The 23,896-nt window shown below is 38.7% G+C and overlaps 1 long non-coding RNA gene across 1 annotated transcript; it reads left to right on the plus strand.

The window, feature by feature from the left end:
• Nucleotides 1-46: 46 nt before the first annotated feature.
• On the plus strand, nt 47-12,030 carry LOC123279722 (uncharacterized). Its single transcript, XR_006517984.2, has 3 exons — nt 47-299; nt 2,232-2,535; nt 7,519-12,030. It is a non-coding gene; the product is annotated as an uncharacterized lncRNA (long non-coding RNA).
• Nucleotides 12,031-23,896: the final 11,866 nt, after the last annotated feature.

The raw sequence follows: 23,896 nt of genomic DNA on the forward strand, positions 1-23,896 counted from the left end.
CATCCACCGTCCGGGGGACGCACGCGCCCTCATGACGCGCGAGGAGTTTGCGTTTCGGCGTGGCCCCGCCCACAGTCTGGTTGACTGACGGGAGTTTCAAAGGGGCGGGATTGCACCGCCCACAATTTGTGGGTTTGGAGTAAATTTAGGAGCGAGGATGGTTGACGGACGCCCGTGTTCTGGATTATTTTGCAAATTTGGTTTGTGATCATCTAGTGAAAAAGCTGACTGTGTGCTGAATAAGAGCAGGCACCTTGTCTTAGCCAACATTCTTTCATCCTTGAGGTCTGCTTAGGCACGTAAGCATTGACAAACCTGTGTACGTTTGTTTTAAGAATTAGTTCGAGCTTTAGAGGGGGAAAAAGGACTCTTTTTAAGTGGGTATAGATGGCTAAGTTGAGCATCTGGCTACAGTAGGTGCCCGTGCTTTCGTGATGCACCGTTTCGCGGATGCCCTCCAGTAAACGACCTCTGCCCTTGGCCCTGGAGACGACTATGGCAGCATCACAGAGAAGGATTCGTTGAGCATTCTGAACACGTGATCGTGTGTAACATCATAAGAGCATCATAGCTTTTTAGACGTAGCGCCAGCCTTGGACTGTAATGCTAAACGTTGATGATGCATGAATCTATGACCGACTGTTAAGTCCTCATTTCTTAGAACACAAAGTGAATGATGCTATGTGTAAAACCAACCTCATTATCGTTCTAAACAAAGTACACAAGTTTTAGCTTGGGTTTTTGAAAGGGTGATGCTTCACACCAAAGGCAAATGTTAAATTCTAGAAATGAATTAGAAGCTTAATCGTCTTTTTTATTATCCATCGTAGAAATGATAATACAAATTCAATTCGTATTTTTAAATGTTTTGAAATGTAATTTATACATGTATTTGAATATGTCTGACTACCGACCGAATGTTTGCTCTTATCATTGCTGTTTAATGTAGCTCCAAGACAAAATTTTACACAAAAATAGTTGCTAATTTTACATAGCTTAAATGTTTTCTTTATACAAGTTTACATAAGTTTTAGGTTGCAGCCCATTTCTTTCTCTGTAGAATGGAGATAGTAATAGTATCTAACTCATAAAGTTGTGAATAATAGATTAATTTATCCATGTAAGAGGATTTCACACAGATCTTAGTAGGTGATTTAAAATATTAGTTATAAAAATTCAAATGGCAGCTTCGAGCCTAACGTGATTGCCAATTACGAGTTTCAGTATAACTCACTGAGCTATAAAGTGGATGAGTTATAAGTGACCACGTAAACAAAATACCACAAGAACAATGAGGAAGAAAACATTACTTCTGCCTGAGGGATAGGATATGGCTTGCCTCTGGGTCATCAGTAATGCATTCCCTTAAAATTCTAAATATTTGAGAGCCCTAACTGCATCTCAAGCCATACAGCCTCAACAGCAAAGCCTTCACTAACTTCCTCAGAAAGTGTTAGGGATCTTATCCTCTGCCTCGGAGCTCTCTAGAAGGGATTGTAGGTTTTGTAAAATGGTTTGATGGAAAGTACCATGACTTTGAAGTCACACAAACCTGGGTTTCAGAACCAATTCTGCCACCTTCTGTTTGTTAATGTCTTTGGGCTCAATTTCTTCACCTGTAAAATGGATGTAAAAAGATATGTCTTCTGTTGTGTGAAAAGTAAATGAAGTGATGGATGTAAAAACAGTAGCTGTTACATAATAGCTACCATAAGGGAGGAAAAATTCTCTACCCCTCTTTAAGTTTCTGACTGGCTTGAAGAATTAAACCGACATAAGATGGATTAACAGGAGAAAAGCACATAACTTTAAATTTTTCTTCATATATGGGAGCCTTCACAAGAGAATGAAGACCCGAAGAAGTGACCAGAGTTGAAAGCTCTTATACCTTTTAGACAAAGAAACAATTTGTGAAGAATTCACAAGACACTGGGGTTTGGCCTATGGGTAGTAAATTGTGGGGAAGTGATTAGGAGGCATATGGGGTAGGGGACAAAACAAGTGGAATATAAGGGTTATTTCAGTAAGTGTGTACAGATCCATTTCAGCATCAGTTCCCAGTCTCTGATGATAAGGTCGCTCTCTCCTGGTACACGTATGGCACCTTTCTCATGGGAAATCTTTTTTTCTTTTTTTTAAAGAATTTTAAAAGATTCTTTTTCTTAAAGATTGAGCTAACATCTGTTGCCAATCTTCTCTTTTTTCTTCCTCTTTTCCCCAAAACCCCCCAGTACATAGTTGTATATTCTAGTTGTGAGTGCCTCTGGTTGTGCTATGTGGGAGCTGCCTCAGCATGGCCTGACAGCGGTGCCATGTCCGCGCCCAGGATCCGAACTGGTGAAACCCTGGGCCGCCGAAGTGGAGCACGAAGTTAACCACTCGGCCACGGGGCCAGCCCCCGTCACGGGAAATCTTATGGCCTGTTGTAGGTAGAAAAAGGGAAGATCAAAGAGCCTTTCCTGAATCTGCTGTTTCTCAACTTCCTTCAGCTCACAGTAATCCATCTGATATTTGAGGGGACATGCTCTGAACTCCGTGAGTACTCCATAGATGTTAGTTGTCTACGCCACTAAACGGAAAGCTTTACCTTTGTTTCTCCAGCACTCTAATGTCTGGCACTTTGAATGTTTGCTGAATGAATTGACAAATTAAAAAAGATAAATGTAGTTTCTTGCTATGAGATATTTAACAAATGCCATAAACAATTATACCAGTAATTAATTTTTATATCAATTTGTAACAATTATAAATGAAAGTAGCATAAGTACATTACTGAAAAGTTTTAACACCTTTATTGAGGAATCATTGAAACAGTAAACTACATGTATTTAAAGTATACAATTTGACACATTTTGCCAGTGAAACTATCAGCCCAATCAAGACAATGAACATAGCTACATTCCCAAAAGTTTCCTTAGGTATCTTTATAATCTCTTCCTCCTGCCCCTCACTGTCTCCTCATCCTGGCCCCAGGCAACAACAGATCACCTTTCTGCCACTGTAGATTAGTTTGTATTTTCTAAACTTTTATAGACAGGAAATTGTATAATATGTCTTCTTTTTTATCTGGCTTCATTCACTCAGGATAATAATTTTGGTATTCATACTTATAGGTGCTTGAATCAATAGTTGATTCCTTTTTACTGCAGAGAAGAATTCCTTTATGTAGATATAATCACAATTTGTTTTTCCATTCAGCTATTGATAGATATTTGAGATGTTTTCAATTTTAGCTACTACAAATAAAGTTGCTATGATTATTCACATACAACTCTTTGTATGGACATAAACTTTGATTTCTTCTGGGTAAGTACCTAGGATTGGAATGGCCAGAAGATATGATAGCTTATCTTTAGCTTTTTAAAAAGCTGTGAAACTGTTTCCCAAGGTGGTTGTAAATTTTATGTTCCCACTGTCAGTGTAGTTCCATCTTCACATCCTCACCATCTCTTGCTGTGGTCTAAGGATATTGTGCTTATTTGACATTTCTATATCCTTTTTGGTGAAGTGTCTGAATCTTTCTGTCACTTTTTAACGGGGTATTTATTTTCTTGTTTTTTACTTTGGAGAGTTCTTTTAAATTCTGAGTACAATTTCTTTATCTGACATATTTTGGAAATATTTCTCCCAGTGTGTAACTGGTTTTTTCATTTTCTTAATAGTGTCTTTCAAATAGCAGAAGTTTTTAGTTTTCATGAAGTCCAATTTATCAATTTTTTTTAAATAATGGATTCTGCTATTGATTTTGCAGCTAAGAAATCTTTGCCTAATCCAATGTCACAAAAATTTTCTACTATTTTTTAAGTAAATTTTACAGTGTTGGGTTTTACATTTAGATTTATGATCCATTTTCATTTGATTTTTGTATGTAGTGTAACGTTTGGATCAAAGTTCATTTTTTACATATGTATATTCAATTGTTCTAGCACCATTGTTGAGAAGAATGTCCTTTCTCTACTAATTGCATCTGTATCTTTATAAAATATCAGCTATCCATATGTGTGTGGTCTGTTTCTGGACTCTCCATTCTGTTTCATTGATCTTTTGCTCTATTGATCTAACCTGACACCAATACCATGCTGTCATGATTGTTGTATCTTCATAAATCTTAAAATCAGGTAATGTTAATCCTCCAACTTTGTTCTTCTTTTGCAAAGTTATCGTAGCTATTTTAGGTCCCTGGCATTTCCATTTGAATTTTAAAATGAGATTATCAATTACTTCAAATAGTCCTACTGGGAGTTTGACAGGTATTGTGTTGACTCTATAAATAATTTTTGGGAAAATTGATGTTTTAACATTCTACAAACATGCAATCTTTCAACAAATGCACATCATATGTCTCTCCATTTATTCAGGACTTCTTTAATTTCTCTCAGTAATGCTTTCTAGTTTTCAGTGATGGTCTTGCACAACTTCTGAAGTTTTAATTCTAATTATTCCATATATTTTTTATTCCACTGTAAATATTTTTAAAATTTCAAAGTAGCATTTATAAACTATTAAAAGTAATAAGTTAGGGGCCGGCCCCGTGGCTGAGTGGTTAAGTTCGCGCGCTCCGCTTCGGCAGCCCAGGGTTTCGCCAGTTCAAATCCTGGGCGCGGACTTGGCACCATTCATCAGGTCACGCTGAGGCGGTGTCCCACATGCCACGACTAGATGGACCCACAACTAAAAATACACAACTATGAACCAGGGGGCTTTGGGAGTAAAAGGGAAAATAAAATCTTTAAAAAAAAAGTCATAAGTTAATTAACGCCATCAACACAAAATATTGTACTTGTATATAATAGGAACAAACAGTAGGAAAATAAAAACTCAAAATTAATTAGCTATGTTAGTGTAAAAAATATCATCAAATATCTCAGATAACTATAAGGAAAGACGTATATGCCCTAAACTGAAATTAGAAAACATTGCTGAGAAAAATAAAGAAAATCACATTAAATGAAAAGATATACCATGTTCATGGATTAAAGAGTCACTATTATTAAGTTAAATTAAAGAGATGTCAATTCTTCCCAAATTAATCTGTATTCAGTGTTGTCCTTCTCAAACCCTAGCAGTTTTTTGTTGGAAATTGACAGTCAGATTCTGTAATTTAAATGGAGATGCAAAGATTCTACAATAGCCAAGGCCATATCAAAGAAGAATCAAGTTGGAAGATTTGCACTATCGCTACGACGTGCTTTAATGCCATAGTAAGACAGTGTGATGTGGATGCAAGGGTGACAAATAGACTATTGAAATACTATGGAGAGTTCAGAAGCAGATCCACCCATATGTGATCATCTAGTTTGCAACTCGGGCACCACTGCAGTTCAGGAGGAGAGAGGATGGGCTTGTCACAAAATTGTTTGGGGGCTGGCCCTGCAGCCAAGTGGTTAAAGTTCTGTGTGCTCTGCATTGGCAGCCCAGGTTCACGCGTTTCAGAGCCTGAGCATGGACCTACTCCACTCATCAGCCATGCTGTGGAGGCATCCTACAGACAAAATAGAGGAAGATTGGCACAGATGTTAGCTCAGGCCTAGTCTTCCTCAAGCAAAAAAAGAAGAATATTGGCAACAGATGTTAGCTAAGGGGGAATCTTCCTCACTGAAAAACAAATGAATAAATAAATTGTTCAATCACAAATCTAGAAAAAAAAATAAGAAAATATCTGTGTGAGTGTGAGGTGGGCAAAGATTTTTAATCAGGGCACAGAAAGCACTAACCATCAAAAAAAGATTCATAAACTGAACCGTATTAAAATTAAGAACCTCTGTAATAAGGCTGTATTGTGTATTTGAAAGTTAGATCTTAGAAAAATCTAAGAGTAGATGTTAAAACTTCTCAACAAGAAAACAAAGTTGTAACTATGTGCAGTGATGGATGTTAAGTAGACTTATTTTGGTGATCTTTTTGCAATATACACAAATATCAAGTCATTATGTTGTACACCTGAAACTAATATAGTATTATATGTCAATTATATCTCAATAAAAAAGTAAGAACTTCTGTTCATCAAAAGACAGCATTAAGAAAGTAAGAGGCAAAGTACAGCCCGGGAAAGGATATTTTCAGCACACGTCTCACAAAGAACTCATATCTAGAACATGAAAAGAAACCTACTCACCTCCCCCAAATATTTACCCTGAAAAACCCCAGTTTAAAAATGAGTAAAATCCCAAACAGGCACTTCACAAAAAAGAATATCCATCTGGGCATTAAGCATTTGAAAAGGGCCCCGACATCATTAATCATCAAAAAAAAAATGCAAATAAAATAATTAAGGGTATACCCTCACCAGAATGATTGAAATTAAAAGGACTAACAATAGTGAAGAGTTGGCAAGGATATGGCGCAACTGGAAGTTTCATACAGATCTGGTGCAAATTGGTACGACCATTTTGAGAAACTTTTGTCAGGACCTCCAAATACTGAACGTGTCTGCCCTGTGACCCAGGAACGCCGCTCCTAAATGCATCCCCAACCAAAGCTAGTTCTTGTGCACACGAATGTTTATAGCAACACTATTCATAATAGGCCCCAAATGCAAGCAAACCAAGTGTTTATCAACAGCCAAAGAGATGATACGTTGCAACACATCCTTTAGTAGGAAAGTACATAGCACTGAAAAACGGCAAGGGAGGTTTTATACACATGTAAAAATTTTATTTTGCTGTGTATTTAAGATTTTTGCACCTTGCAGTATATAAGTTATACCTCAATAAAAAACAAAGTAAAAAGAAAAATGGGGAAAAAATCCATCCATGAAGTTTTCAAACTATCTTTGGATATGGAAGAAAAAATATATATATGTAGTTTTCAAATGTTTTCTTTATGCCCTCGTAGTGTCCTGTTGCAAAGACATAAATAAAAACTAAGGACTTTGATATATCTAGGTTAGAATGCATTCAGCAATATGTCAATATTTCCCGGAGTACAATCTGTTTTCTGTTTTCTAGTCTAAACTAAACAGTTACTGATCCATTTGGACTTAAATTAAAATTTTTCTGTCCTTGCTCAAACAGTACTACTCTTAGCAGCTACTTAAATACTCATAGGAGTTTTGGTGAATAAATTATGGTGACTTCTGTACTCCATAATTCTTAAAAAGACATAAAGTAATTAATCTTAATCATTAAGAAAGGAGGAGTGGGAGGGAGGAGGATAGTTGTAATTGTGACATTAGACACACCTTATAAGAAAAGTTCTAGAGTTTTCTAATTAAATGCCTAGGAAAGTATGGCCTATACTACAAATTATAAAATGACATAGGTGTCTAGAAGGATCCTTTTGGGGTCTTTTGCAGTTCGGTGATTGTGATTATGTGTTAATAACTTTAATCTATTCATCCTGATTATTGTTACCAAATATCTGTAAAATCTACAAACAGATGACAATTTTCTTGCTGAAAATTAGATCTGTAACCCTCTGTCTGACCTAATGATATTCTTACCCTCCTCTATGGAATTTCCCCTGACTTTCCTCACATATTATTCATTTTTTTTCTTCTTCTTTCTTTCTTTTTTTAAGGCAGAAATTTAGCTGAAAATTGGCAAGATCCAGTGAACAGGTCCTTCATCAAGACAAAGCTTTGCCCCCAAAGGGCTTGAGGCCGCCTGGGGATTCCATGTTTGACAGAAGCTTTGACAGCAGAACTAAACAAACAAGAAGGTATTCAGGGACGCTGAAACCGGTCTTCAAAGAAGATTCAGCCGGTGATTTTTAGTTTCTGTTTGGTATTAGAGAGCTTAATGCAGCACATATCAAAACCTTGGAAGGGCGATGGTAGGTCATGAACTTCACGGGGCAGAATGATCCCCTAGAAGAAGAAAATAGAAGTCAAAGAGTTCTGTCTTTAGATATGAACTACTAAGTGGGGAATGCCAGCAAAGCAGTGATACCAGGGCCAAAGCTTCTTCCTCCGCAGGTGGTTTTTTCCTACCACCAACCCTGGGCTATCTGGCTGTCAAGCACTTTATGATGAAACATGATAATAAACATGGTTCAGGGGTTCTTTATAAGACTTGCTTTTCAAAGGTTCATGTTGTTCTAAATGTTCTAGTCAAAATTAATCCTCCAGTTCAAAATGCTTCAGTGGGGCCACATTACTTAGGAAATAAGTCCAAATCCTTAGAAAGACACAGGAGTCGGTTGTGATATCACTGCTGCCTGCTTTCCCACCTCACCTGCCACCACTCCACCACGCTACCTGAGGCACTCTATGCCACAGCCCCTACTCTTAGGGTTTCAACTTCACCCATGCTCTTCCTGCCCCAGGACATTTGCACATACTATTCCTTCTGCCTAGAATGTCCTTTTATCTTCACGCCCTCCTATATTACTCAGAAGAGCCCCAACAGCATTACGCGTTCTGTGACACCTTCCTTGACTCTAACAGAATAAGCCCCTACTCTGTGTCCTCAGGGTACCCTGTTTGTCTCTGCTATAACACATATTAATAATATTCCAATTGTCTGTATCTGCTTCTCTCCACCTCCACCTCCCCAACTAGACATAAATTCCATAAAAGCAGGACACTCTTTAGTTTATCTTGTATCTCCACCATCCATGGTGTGGCTAGTACACTACCGAAATAAATAATATGCGTTTTGTTGAATAATTGTTGAATAAATTCATAACATGGAAAATAAGTATATTTGTGAGGTAGAAGAACTTCATGGCTTTCAAGACATCAGTATTAATAGGATTCTGGAGAAAGAAACTCAGGGGATGAGAGAGTAGGTAGTGTGGAAATAAAGGCTGTGCATAGAATTTCTAGATTACAATCTCTTTTATATGCACTCGAAAGAAATGAAACACACTTTTACACAGAAACTTGTACACAAACGTTCATGGCAGCGTTATAATAGTCAAAAGGTAGGAACAGCTGAAATGTCCATTAACTGATGAATGGACAAATAGAATGTGGTATATTCATAAAGTAGAATATCATTCAATGACAAAAATGAATGAAGTACTGATAATATGCTACGACATGGATGAACCCTGGTAACGTGATGCTAAGTGAAAGAAACTAATCACAAAAAAAACACATATTGCACAATTTCATTATACAAAATGTCCAGCACAGGCGGATCTATAGAGACGGAGAGTAGACTAGCGGTTGCCTAGGGAAGTTGGGGGCAAATGGGAAAGGACTGCTAATGGGCAGGGGGGTTTAAGGGGTGATGGAAATGTTCTAAAAATCCTGTATGTACTCCTGTACATATACCAAACTTTGTAAATATACCAAAAACCACTTTAAAAATTGTACACTTTAAGTGGCGAATTGTGTAGTATGTTAATCATATATGAATACAGCTGTTGTTTTTAAAGTCTCTTTCTGTGAAATCTGACCATCTCTCAGATAAATATGCAGTCAATTTAAAGGTCAGAGGATTTGAATGTCTGAATTCACGAAAGCGCCTAGAACAGCTGCTCACCCAGAGGAAGCAGTCCGATGGCATTCTCACTCCCCCCGGGCCAAGCTGACTTCTGCTGCAGCAGGACCAAGCCCGACTGGCCCTTGAATGTTGTGTTGGGCCCTGCTGAGATGTGGTTGGTCTGGCTGGTGCCTTGGTGCTGACAGCCACCACGGATGCCCTTAAACTTGACCACCGCCCCCATGAGGCCTTCGCATCTCAAGAAATCAGAGCACAGCCCCCGGTCTTCCTGAGTTTACCCAACATATCTACAAATCTTTAACACAACAGCTCCCACCAGGTTGAAGAGAACCATCCTTTTTGAACATAGATTTCTGATTTTAAACTCTGGAGTGTTAAGTGTTCTCCCAAACTTGTTGCCATATGAACATTTTAGTGAAGATTATTATCATAATATATAGATTCTTTGTGTGTACGGGCTGAGTTTGAAAGGACACATGAAATCATAAAGTTCGCAGGAGAGATGGAGGAAGTCTAGAGGATATTCCCATTTTAATGTGTTTTTATTATGTGATGGAATTATTGTTTTAATTACTAGTAAAATAGACATAGCTAACATTATTAAGCACCTGCCATATTTTAGGTATTGCAACACGTGCTTTAAAAGCATTTGTTTCATTTTTTTTCTTTGCAACCCCCTTGTTAAGTAGTTTGGCACCTACTTATTACATCAAATAGTTTATTTCAAAGTGACTGATAAATGTGTAGTTGAGACTTAATTGAAATCATTCATCTCTAACTGCCGTTTATTGGGCTTTTCTTTTACTTTGTTTTCTTTGTATTGTTTATATATTTAGGATTCTAGTACAGAAATTTTAGTGCTAAGGAAATAGCTCAAACTTAATTACATTATAAGCATTTCTGTATCCCAAACAAGGAGGAGTCCCTCAAAAAATGAAAGATATGGCAAAACCCATATACTAATCTTGAGTATTTTTGTGAAAAGTATTGTTTTGCTCATAATGACTATCACCGAATTCTTCACAGTAGGATAAGTGCAGCAGTGTCAGCTGCCATGATTGAGGCCTATCGGCTGCTGGAGCTGCCTTCCAGCCCTTGCGAGTCTGTCCAGTCAAGTCACTGGCTTAGCTGTGATGAGTTTTAACAAACCACATTGTAGGTGCTTACTAAAGCATGGTAAATGAATGATTTCCCTTTACTGCAGTTGGAAGTTGTTCATTCTCTAGTAGTTATGGACTCTTGAGCAAGTAATTGATTTCTGAGGACCTCACTTTCCTCAGAAGTATAGAAAGGGGCCTGGAAAAGATTAGCTCTGTAGTGCTGTCTTTATTTGTTTGTTTATTTGCTCATCAGTCTCAATCCTTTCCTTCAGTCCATGCCTACCACTTCCTTTAAGACAACTCCAAGACTTTTTTCCTATATAAATTCATTCCACAATGATCATTCCCTTAGTATTGAAATATATATTTTATGCAAAATTATTTTGTACTTATATTCTATAGTTAATACGTGTATTTCATTGCCTTGAGATGGGGTGATGCTTTTAATTAGACTTGTAGAATTCCACCATGAAGCATAAATGCATTTGAAAGATATTTGTTGAAAGTGTTGCAAATGCCAACAAATAAAAATTTAAAGTAGGTTCTCAAGAAATATGAACTCGCCCAAACTATAAACTCATATTTGTTTTCTGTGATGCCAGGCATATAATAGACTTTAAAAAATATTTCTTGAGGGGCCGGCCCAGTGGTGCAGTGGTTAAGTTCACATGTTCCACTTCAGCGGCCCAGGATTCTCTGGTTTGGATCCTGGGTGCAGACCTACACACCGCTTGTCAAGCCATGCTGTGTCAGGAGTCCCATATATAAAGGAGAGGAATATGGGCATTGATGTTAGCTCAGGGCCAGTCTTCCTCAGCAAAAAGAGGAGGATTGGCAGCAGATGTTAGCTCAGGGCTAATCTTCCTCAAAAAAAATTCTTTTCTTGAAAAAGTTATACAAATACTAGGAAGAGAAACAGGTGAATTTATCACAAAACTAATAATATTAAGCTTCAGGGCCCCCAGCTTCCATGGGCTTCTTTCCAGGCCTTGGGAAAGGTCTCTTAGTTTGTTCACACAGTCATAGGTTTTTGTAAAATTTAAAAACTAAAATGTTTTACCCACCATTGGTTAAGACTTCTGTCTCTCTCCACTTTGACTTTCCTCCAACACAGTTCCTATCATATGAGGTGTTAATGTGTGGTCACGGGCATTTTCAGCCTCCGGCTAAGGGAAAGTTGAGATGGGAATAGCTTTTTTGAGTTTAGTAGGTTGTATTTATGTTATTCACACTCATTTCTACTCTACAACAAAGACATCAACAACAAACCCGTTAATTGTACCATCAGTTTAAAGGGTATTTAAGATTAGCCACTAAACAAGAATCACAAAATGCAATGAAATCTTTCAGCTTAACCATGAAAGAAGCTTGAGTTAGATTTTCCCAAATTTTACTCAATCCTAAACTTTACGTGACATTACCAATATCATGTAACATTATGTGACATTACCAGTATGAGTTGTGGAGCTAAAAGAAACTTTTCTAAACCTTCACTGATGAAAAAACTGAAAAAGAAATTTCAATCAACTTATGCTGAAAGAAAGATTGAATTATCTTTCTGTTCTCTCTACAGAAAGTATTACAAAATCATTGTCATGGGACGAGGCAATCAAATTATATGCAGGTAAAAATGTAGGAAAATATTATAGAAGTATGATAAACAGTTAATTCATAGCTACATTATTTTTATGGCTTTTATGATGTTTGTGATATTTGTGTTTATGGTATTTGTCAGCTTTTTAAATAAGTTTGTAATTTTTTTAGATTCCTTTTTTCAACCTAAATACATACCTACTGTTCAAAATAATTTTACAATCATTTCATATTTCTCTTCTTAAAGACAGACCCCAAAATTGAATAAGCTACAGACCCCACCAAATGGGAAGCTATGTTGGTAAGAAAAGTCATGGACAGATAAGCTGAAATGACATGCCAGCTTCCTCCATTTTATTCTTCTCCTTCGAGCATCAATCAACATTTTCAGTCTAAAAGTCTACAGTTTCTGGGGCTGGGCCATGGCCTAGTGGTTAAGTTTGGCGTGCTCTGCCTCGGTGGCCCGGGTTTGGTTCCTGGGTGCCGACCTCCACCACTCATCAGCAACCATGCTGTGGGGAAGACCCACATACGAAATAGAGGAGGATTGGCACAGGTGCTAGCTCAGAGCGAATCTTCCCCAGAAAAGAAAAGTCTACAGTTTCTTAGACAAGGAGTAATAACAGAGGCAGTTGGGAAGCTACCAAATAAAAAAGGGAGGCAGTGTGGCTTGGTTGCTGTGTTGTTGGAAAAACTATGACCAAGGGAAATGTCGTAGTTTGGATTGGAGAGTCAAGGAAAGTTGGGTAAGAAAGAAAGTTGGATGGGAATGCTTCAAGGAAAAGATGAAATATTTGTCCATCCTGGTCTAAATCCAATACATTGTTAGTGTCCACACAGCTTCTTCTAGGACCCATAGACTGTCTACTTCTGTGTATTGTCTTGAATGCTGCCTGTGTATGTTTAACTTAAGGACCCATATGGCTCCTCAGCCACAAGAAGGAAGTGTATCCACAGTGCAAAATGCTCCTAGGCACCAACGGAATATTAATAACAAATCAAAGGGCAAAGCATTTTTAAATCCCAAAGGAAAATTCAAAGCAAAGAAAATTTGCTAATCAATTTAAAGGAGAAAAAAGCACAAACATAAAAGATAAGGTTTTCAAAGGTAAAACAGGGTCTCATTAGAAGTCGTGAGCTGTTGGAGGAATTTCCCTTCATTGCCCTGTCGTGCTCTGTTTTCTTTGAAAAGGCAGAAAATTGGATATGGTGTCAATGTGTTGTTTAGGAACCTAAATCTGGAAAAACTCTGACAAGAGTAAAATAAGTTAAATCAAAACCGTTTAAGCCGCTTGCAACAGTTCTTATTAGATTTTCTTAAGAGGGAAAAGTGGAAAAAGGGGAAAAGCAGAAGGGAAACATTCTTTTCTCGCCTCATCTCAATATGTGCGTCAAGCTGGAGGTGTTGCTTATCTTGGAACATTGGTTATAGGACGGTCACAGAGCAGTGTGACCTGTATATTGGCCCACAGATGTTGCCGACTGTCCCGTACCATCCACTAGCAGTTCTGAAATAATGACACTAAGAGGCCACTTGATGCTGATTACTTTTCATGTAATTTGAACAAAGGTCACTTAGACTTTTGGCTCCTAATTTTTACTTCTCCCAGGAACATAATTATTCATTTTTTTCTTATTTTCTGACTTGTGATTCTGGAGTGTGATTTAACTAAGCAAGAGCTACTTCTGACTTCTGGTTGAGATCTACATAATCACGCTGATATCACCAGAAGGTTTATAGCCATGTTTGCATTTAGAAAAAGGGAAGAGGCATTAGTCTTTTTCAAGTAGAACATTGAGCAAGGATTAGTCCTAATGACTTTCCATCACCATTGAGGTAGATTATATTTTCCTTAGATGTCCACACCAGTATACCCCATCCGACATGCTCTTCTTACCATGTGATGCTGACACTTCTCCACTGAGAGATGGGGTCTATATTTCCCTCCTTAAATAAATGCACCTGTGACTGCTGTGGAAGCAACATTATGGGTCTTCTAAGGCTAAGCCAGAAAAGGTAATGCAGCTTCCACCTGGCCTCTTGGCATGCTCACCCTTGGAACCCAGCCACCATATTGTAAAGAAACCAAACAGCCACAGGGAAAGACTACTTGTAGGTGTTCCAGCATCAACCTTAGCTGAGGTCTCAGATGACGGCCAGCCTCCACAACTATGAGGCTTCAGATGACCTCAGCCCCCGGCCTTCCAGATGCCCCAGCTGATGCTGAGTGGAATAGACAAAATCTGTCCTCACCAACCTTACTCCCAGTGCAGACTTATGAACAAAAATAAGTGTTTTTATTTCAAGCCAATAAGTTATAGGGTGATTTGTTATGTCACAATAAATAATCAGATAATTATCAACCCAAAAAATACTTGAGAGGGAGAGAGCAATAAATATTTTCATGTTTTATTAAAGAGCTCCATGCCTGTAGACTCTTATAATTCATTAAAATGTTAATAATAGTTAAATAAAGTTAATGATAAATACGATTGAATACAATCATTTATATGACAATAAAAGTTTAGCAAGTCTGTTTTAAGTGAGTTTTTTTTTGGTCTCTAGCCACAATTCTTCAAACAGCCCCGTAGGTATACCATGAATAATCACAAAAGATCTTTTTATTCCATTCCCTTGATATTCTATACTAAAATGACTCAGGAAGGCTAGTGTAACAAGGACTTGCTTTTCTGACTGGAAAATTTATGTTATGAAATTCTGTAGTCTCCACTCTTTAATGTATTACCCAACACATTAATTGCCTGAAAAGTTTTGAGGAACAAATATTTTATTCAAAGTTGTGTGCTTTTTTTAAAAAAAACACAGCTCAACAAAGAAACTTTTGATAAAATGTCCTCTTTCCAAGTAATATTAATATGGGTCATTTATGATTTTTAAAAATATTACTACAGTATTATTACATTTTAATTGTGCTGATAATTGATTCAGACTTATCCCAAGCAGTGTTTGTTCCTTAAATCATTTTTCGATTAGTGAATGAGAAAGAGGGCAGGAAATTAAGGAGCACACAGCTGCCATGGCACTAAGAGGGTCTGAATAAAATTTGATGAATGCACAACGTGCTCTATAGGAAAGTTTTTAAACCTTCGATAAAATGCTTAATAATCAATTGTCCCCTTTAGGTATTTTAGAGCGGGCAAAATGTGAGACAATGTTGCTCCCACACTCAGAGCATATTCATGTACATATGTCTGTTTTAAAGTGTAGGTAACTATAGATAAATCATAGCCTATTGACAGCCAGTGAAAAAGAAGGGAAAACGATAGGTTCACGAGGAAAATGATGTTGGAAATTATGACTTTTTTCAAATCACAGTTTGGCCACCAAGGCCAACAGGAAGAGCCAAACCTAGACTGGCCTTTATGTTGGCCCCTCTTTGCTCTTCTCAGCCTTTGACCCACGATATTGGCTTGAGGCAGTCTGAACTCTCTGTGCAGAGGTTTTGCCTTCTGGCTGGTGCTCTCTACTTCAGGAAAAGAACCCTTTGTGGGTGTACTGATGCTTAGGGAGGGAGTAACTCAGTAGGAGAGAGATTTAAAAATAGTTTATGTGCCTTAGGATAGGCCCCCCAGAGTAGGTGGTAAGTGGGGAATTCAGAAAGCATCTAGAGCATTCTGCGCTGTGGCAGGACTGAATCCTGGAGTGCTTCACATCATAGCAGATTTCCGGTGTCAGCGTGCGTCTCAGAAAAGCTAAGTGCAGTACTTCATTTATTGACAGATGCAGTGACTTTGTCAAGAAGAAATGCAGGAGAACTCTCCTTTGTTTTGTATCCTTTTAAGGAGCAACTTGGTGCAAGCAAGGAATGACTGACTGTCATGGAGGAACTCTGGTTCTCGTGCAGCCTACTCTCAGGAGTAACTGTGTGTCTTAGGGTAACCCCCTTTATGTTTGTGGTTTGTTTCTTTCTTTGTTTATTCGTTCTCCTTCTCCCCCCCAGAGCCCCCCAGTACACAGTTGTATATTCTAGTGTAGGTCCTTCTAGTTCTTCTATGTGGGACACCACCTCAGCATGGCTTGATGAGCAGTGCTAGGTCTGTGGCCAGGATCCAAACTGGCAAAACCCTGGGCCAGAAGTGGAGTGTGAGAACTTAACTACCTGGCCATGGGGAGGCCCCTGTATATTTGTTTTTTTAAAAGGTTTTACTACATGACCTCTAAGTTTATTTCCAGTTTGACATTTCCGTGATTCTTGAATCACATAAATACCAACATGTGTTATCTTTGAATGTAAAAGAAGAAAGTACATATATAGTGTTCTTCACTAGATCTGAAAATAAGAGCAAGTTTCTAGGTTTAACACTTAAAAGAATATAGTTCTTCCAAAACCAACAAAATGCTGGTGTGACCAGATCACTCTATAAGGAAATCCTTATAGATCACAGCAAATAATAAGCCATATTATAGATGCTGATTTCCACGTATAGAAAGCTGTTTGAAATATCTCATCTTGATATCCATCTTGATAACGATGTTAAAATTGAAAACGTTTGCTCTTTTCTGTCTTTTAATATATGCTATACAAATGCAATGTAAGGACAACATCGTCCCTGTTCTAAAAGTGTTTATAAGCGATATGTACAAATTTGAACATTAGACAAAATGCAAAACTTATGTTAAATAACCAAATAAATGTTAATATTGAAATAAATGCTTTCTGGGAAGTCTATGAAAGGGAACCGTGGGAATGATGATTATACATAGAGGGCATGGAGACCAGGAGAGAGTTAGGGACCAAGGTAAGGTAAGAGGATGAATAACGTGCTTTAGGAAAAATGATTGAATGCCTTGGAGCTAATTAGCCCAGAGAAGAGGAGAACAGAGACAGACAGGACAGCTGTTATCAATTATATTAACAACTGCCTTGTACGTTATGGAATCAATTTCGTGTTGCCATAGAAGGGTGGGCTTTACAAAGAGGAAAGTTTCAGTTGAATATCAGGACAGTCTAAACAAAGTTTTCCAGTAATGAAATGGTGTGTCTTAAGAGAGAGTGAATTTCCCGTTATGGAAAGCATCCTGCTGAGAAAATTTTAAGAACATTTCTTCACTTGGGGAGAGATTGGATTAGACGTCTTTTTAAGAGTTCATGCAACTCTAGGCTGTGATTCTACTTTTAATTAAATAGTAAGCTAAGGCAAGAAGACATTTGAAGCAAAAAATGGAGACTGAAAGAAAGCTCATTACTGGAAAAGTAATAGGGATATAAATAGGGATTTGAACAGGAAAGAGAGTATGGAATAGGAAGAGACAAGATCGGTAAAGAGATTTAGCCAGGAATGATGAAGCATCTTGACCTTCAGGACGAGGGTTGGGCCTTGATCCAAAATGCAGCCAGAAGGTGAGAGATCAACCAGATGAGAAAAGGGACAAATCAGAAAGTCCGTATGCTTCACGACTGTGAAGGCACGCCCAGTGCTAAAGGTGGCTCAGGCACCCAAGGGCTTGGGGACGACAGGAATTTAGGTGGGAAAAGACCCGGATGTGGGCTAAATCTTCAACCACATATCTTTGCTTTGTTTACGCCAATGAGATATGTGGTGGCGGAGGAGGAGGAGGTGGGAAGTCGGAAGAAACTGATGGAAAGGCAGATGTGAGGATTTGCGTGAAGGTAAGGGAGAGAACTTTCCAAAGGGCCCGCAGAATTTTACACATAATATTGTTTACAAAGGTTACTTTCCCATCAAGCAGAAGGGAATTCTTTTCTGGAAAATAAGTACGATCTGAGCCCTTTACACACTTGTATTTATTAAAGATTACACGCTACTTCAAGGGGAAGGTGTGCTAATATCCCCACATCCTGGTCAAATTCCAAGCCAGCTCATTTCATTCTCCCTGCTTAAATCCTCTGCTGTTTAATCGAGGGAAGTCAGACCTCACTCCACTTCCTGAAACGCTCATAAAACATGTCTGGAGTTGTTCACACTATTGTACAATGTGGTATAATGTGATTCTTAGATTTTTAAAGGTCCCCGAACTCTTCATTTCCCTCAAAGCAGACTCTTCAAATTTAGGATGTTAACATTTTTCCCAGCAACAACATTTTGGATCTTTATTACATTAGTAATATGTGTATATGGAGCATCATGATTGGGGAATATAATTTCATATGATTATATAGCAATGTGGCATCTTCGCTAAAATTACATGACAGAAAGCAACCTCCAACTTTTCTTGTATTTTACTTGGTTCTCTTTGGAATGCTTTTTAGCCTCACCATAAAAATCCAAGAAAACATCAACTTCTGCTTCCTTCTGTACTTCACCTGTCAGTTGTCAGGTTTTCTGAATTCTCTTCTATATTAAGGCAAGACCTAACTTGGCCTGGTTGTTGGAAAATCCTAGCATTGTAGGAGGGTGGAAACTTGGCCCTAATCCAATAAACTTTCACGATAACACTCTTTCAGCCTTATTTTGGTGGTTTAATCTGATAATCAGAAAGAAAGGAACTACTTAACAATGTGTCAGCTTACAATCTAGTTTGGTCCACATGTCTAAAGTATAAAATTCTATCACCCCTTGCTAGGATAAATGTCATATCTTGCAAAGACTAATCTTGTTCAACGGATGCACTTTTAAAATGTGTAAATGTACTTGAAAACCAATCTGATAACAAAGACACGCCTGCAGAAGGATGATTCAGTGGTATCAATGTACTTGTCACTCAGACCTCAACCAAAAAAAAATAACATGATGGGGCTGGGTAGGTGTTAAAAGCATGCACAGGCTTGATAATAGGAAAACCTTAGCCACAAGATGAAAAGAAGAAACATTTAAAAAAAAGTTCCAGGCCAAAATTATCTAATAAGTTTTTATTACATGAGTACAAAGAGACAAACTGTCAATTTGCTGAAAAATTAATAAATCTTAAGAAAGGTTTTATTTACTTTGGCCATTATCATTGTTTAAAAATTGAAATTATACATGCTGTCCTGACTCATTCTCAAATGGTATGTTTGAAATTGGGAACATAGCTCTTCTTTGCTTCCAACATTGCAGTCAATTTGTATAGTAGTGAGGTGGAAGGGCTCTTAACTTAGAAAATGTGTTCTGTGTCTCCACCATTTCTCAGCTTCCCCAATTTTCTTGCCCAGAGTCTTTATCTAGTTATTTGTGAATATATTGTAACATGATTTTACTTGTAGAATCCATTGGCCAAGTCCAATAGCCTATAACTGAAAATGAAGGTCATTTTCTATACTCACTTTAATTCTTTAATAGGGCACTGTAACCCTGTCCAATTTCACATGAGAAACTGCTCCTCTGAAAATTAACTAAACAATTCTAAGGTAGAAACATTCTTAAAGTTTGCAAAGTCCAGCCCTAAAAAGCCACATGTTGCTAATTATTTCAACCAGCCCCTCCCTACCTCAGAAACCAGATCCACACATGCAGAGTCAAACAAGAGTATTACTGCTTGATATGTTGGTCAGGGTACCCTGCTATTGCCAGGGACTTACAATTTTTTTTTTGAGGAAGATTAGCCCTGAGCTAACATCTGCTGCCATTCCTCCTCTTTTTGCTGAGGAAAACTGGCCCTGAGCTAATATCCGTGCGCATCTTCCTCTACTTTATACGTGGGACACCTGCCACAGCATGGCTTGATAAGTGGTGCGTATGTCCACACCTGGGATCTGAACCGGAGAACCCTGGGCCGCTGAAGCGGAATGTGCGCACTTAACCACTGCGCCACCAGGCAGGCCCCTTAAGTTTTTTTTTTAATTATAGCAAATTAGGATCTCTATACTCTCTTTGTAAATGGATAATTAATTGCTCTTCCCTTGACTTTTTTCCCGTCTGCTTGCCCTCGACTTGGTTTTATTGTTTGACTGTGATACCAGGTGGCAGGAAGAGAAGCTATTCCCCCTGCCTCCCCACCTCCCTCCCTCCCTCCCTTTCTTTTTCTTTTCTTCTTGTTACTTACTCTGGTTGAGAAGTTAGAAATTTAACAAGACCACTTGTTTTGTTTGGCTTTTTAATATTTTTTGTTTGGTTGGTTATTGTGTTTGTGCTTATTTGTCCAGGCTAGTTAGAAACTTGATTATAAGACCTGTGAAAGAACTCATGCATTATTTTTATTATTATATTCATAGAATAATGTTTCAGCTTTCATATCTTTAAGAATTTCATTAGAAAAAATCACTTGCAGGCTAATGAATAGCTCTCCGTTCCTATGCTCATTTAAAATGCAAACATAAAAAATAATAAATGAATTAGATGCGAGGTTTTCTAATTCCCTTTTAGAGAACTGAGCACATAATGTTGATGTTTTATATGTGAGTGTTTGAGGGAAAGTAAAACATAACAGCATCTGATTTCCTCTCTGAGCTCCTGACCTCTGGAGACTCCGTGAATGCACAAAGTCCTGTTACTGACTGAGTATGACTCAGTGTATTATTTCGTTTTAGGGGCTAGAATCTTTGGATTTAAAACTCGGCTTCATAAAACCAAACTGCCTAGACCTAAAGGTATGAGCACCCCGTGGTTGGAATCCTGGTCACCAGCGTCATCAGTGAAGTTCAGTATTTTGGGAAAAGGGAGAACACGTTCACTTGTACATTTTTCATTCATTTAGTGAACAGTTACTATATGACAAGCCTTTAGTTAGAAACTGCAGATACAAACCAAAAAAGGAAAAAGAATATAAAACTGTAAGGAGATTACAGTCGAGAGAAAACGATGTTGTCACTGAACACGGAGGTTCTCTGCCTGGAATGCCCTTCTGGCCTCCTGTCTCTGGACTCCTCACCCCTTCACTCTCTCTGCCCGACTTCCTCCTCCACTCGCTCTCCCGCCTCCCATCACTGTCCACTCCTGGTCCTCCCTCAGGCTTCCACCCAAACCTCATTCCTGCAGGAGGATTTTCTCCAACTCCACAGACCTGGTTAGGACACTGGCTATAAACTTGCAAGTTTTCCTTATAATAAAACCCAACAATTTTGTTATATTACTTGCTTAATGACTATCTTTGGAAATTTAAGGCAGGAACTATCTTGATATTTTGTTGTTGTTGTTGCTATATCTCTAATACCCTGCACATTTCCAGGCTCATAGTAAGTGCTCAATAAATATTTTTTGAAGAAGAAGAAGGTTAGCCCTGAGCTAGCATCTGCCACTAATCCTCCTCTTTTTGCTGAGGAAGACTGGCCCAGAGCTAACGTCCGTGCCCATCTTCCTCTACTTTATATGTGGGATGCCTACCACAGCATGGCGTGCCAAGCAGTGCCATGTCCGCACCCGGGATCCGAACTGGTGAACCCTGGACCGCCAAAGCAGAATGTGCACATTTAACCACTGTGCTACTGGGCCGGCATCTCAATAAATATTTTTTGAATTAAGAAATAAATGGATAGATGCAGTTCAACATTTATAAAGAAAAAAGTATATTTATTCAATAAATAGCTTAAGTAAAATAGAAAATCTTTTTTAAAGCAAAGATAAAAACACGATCGTGTCGTGACTCCAGTGCTATAACTTGCTCATTGCTGTTTAGAGTCCACACTTAGTTTCTTCTTTCCACAGTATGTTACAACTAAGTTCTTCAACTCCTCCTTTATTACTTTCTGATTCCTGGCTTTCAATTATAGACCCATTAAATTATCTTGGAAAGTATGAGCACATATTCACAGCTTTACTAAATGAAAGTTATTAGTAATGAAACAATAATGTACATCTCTGTGTACTAATTCAAGACAGAAAAACATTAGTGCTTTATTCACCGTGGAATGCCTCTCTTCCTAGTGCTAACACAGGACATTGACTCCTCAACACTTGTCATAAGTCCAGTTGAGATCACGAAATTTCTTTTTTTTGAGGAAGATTGGCCCTTAGCTAACATCTGTGCCCATCCTTCTCTATTTTATCTGTGGTACGCCAGCCACAGCGTGGCTTGACAAGAGGATGGTGCTAGGTCCACTCCTGGGATCCAAACCGGTGAACCCCAGGCTGCCAAAGTGGAGTGCGTGAACTTAACCTCTACGCCACCAGGACAGACTGAGGAGATGAATATTTAAAAGCAGTGGTCAAAACCACGTCTACCAATTAGCAAGCGATTATCTCTCAGCTCCAAACTCATCCTTTATGCTCTGTTGCGTGATGCGGAGGCTGACCTGCTGGAAAGCACATTTCTTCTTTGCCGTCTGGCTCCCCGCCAGAGGATGTCAGAGGGAGGCAGGAAGCCTGGAGCTGAAGAATGGACATGTCCTTCCCGTTGGCTCCTGTTTCACTGGGGTTGTCTCAGCAAGGGTCTCTCATCCCGGCAGAGGCAATGGCCCTCCTCTCCTGTCAGCCTTGTGGTGCTCCCGCACTGGTACCACCAGGGTCCAGTCAGGAAACAGACACTACACCAGGTGAACATAAGGAAAGATTGAACAGGTGTTGGAGAACTGAAATAGCAGAAAGGGGACACTGAGGTAAACAGAGGTGAGCAACCCCAGGAAGCAGCTAGCACCTAAGGGTGGAAAGGAAGAAGTGGGAGTTATCAAAACCAAGAAGCCTAGAGGAAGGGCCCAGCAGAGCCTCTGAGGTGGGACCTGCCTGGCTGGGCTGATGCCCCAGGAGCTCAGAGGAAGAGGTTCACAGAGCTGGCACTCGACTGTAAGGTGAGGATGTGCCTGGCTGGTACCGTATGTAGAGAAGAAATCTCAGTTTGAGCCTAGACATGTCCACTACGGAAGTTCAGGAATATCTAAGCATTCTGACTAAGCCTGTGAGATTGGCCTAAGAGAAGTCAATTTTTATCAGTGGATATATTTATTTCTGAGTTTGGGTGTTTGCTTCTTTGTCTATTTGCTTTGGTTCAAGGAGGAGGGAGGAGGTTTTAGTAACCAAGTGCCTAGGGAGAAAGACTGGAGAATAAAGAGCACAGTATGGCGTTTAATTCCCAGCTTGGTCTCTTTGACACAGTCTGCCACTGCCACGCTGAAAAGCGGAAACGCACGTGGCAACAGGGCATGGAGTTGAAGGTGTAACTCAGGAGATAAGTTCTGCAAATGCTAGGTCCTTCCCTCATTATTCTTGACTGTACAAATGAATTTTGAAATAACATTTTGATTTCTCAGTGAGGAGTTCGTTGAATAGCTCTTGGTGTGTTCAGCTTAAAGTAGCAACTCTCAGATGAGATTCAGAAACTTTCATAGATTCTCATTCATAATACATAACCCTGGTAAGAAATTTTGATTCAGTTAAAATAAGTGCTACTAATTATGTGAAATATGGGAAACACAAGTCACAAATATTGAGGCTCGTTAGTATCATGCTTGTGTTTACGATACACCTCATTTTTCAGAAGGCCATTCTGCACTTCGTCTCTCACATAAGGAATTGCAGAAGGCAGCCACTTCCAAGCATTAAGTATGTTTTTGCTATAAAAAGTGGAGTGCTAAAATGTCCAAAAAGAAGCACGAAAGCTGTGCCACCAAATTCTAACCATGAATTTCTCTTAAAACCATTTAATCTTAAATTAGATGGATAAGCTTTTATAAACGCTTTTCATAGTTACAGTCTTCAGAATTTTTATTAATCTAAAGAACATTAAATGTCTCATCATGCTTTGGGGTATATGCAAAAAGACGTTGACTACAACAGAACGTTTAAAAACCTTCTGAAACTTCCACCCCGTATGTATGCCGGAGGGGACGGGGCAGTGTTACAGTGAACTGTTGGAAGCCTGGTTTCGCTGCGACACCCTTTATACTAACAATGATATTTAAGCAGACAACCCATTCAACACTTCTGCCTGCTCAATTATTTACACTCCAAGTCTACTGCAAGCCTGACACATTTATTTCT

The sequence above is a fragment of the Equus asinus genome, chromosome 24 (assembly GCF_041296235.1).
Source record: "Equus asinus isolate D_3611 breed Donkey chromosome 24, EquAss-T2T_v2, whole genome shotgun sequence".
Classification (NCBI taxonomy): domain Eukaryota; kingdom Metazoa; phylum Chordata; class Mammalia; order Perissodactyla; family Equidae; genus Equus; species Equus asinus.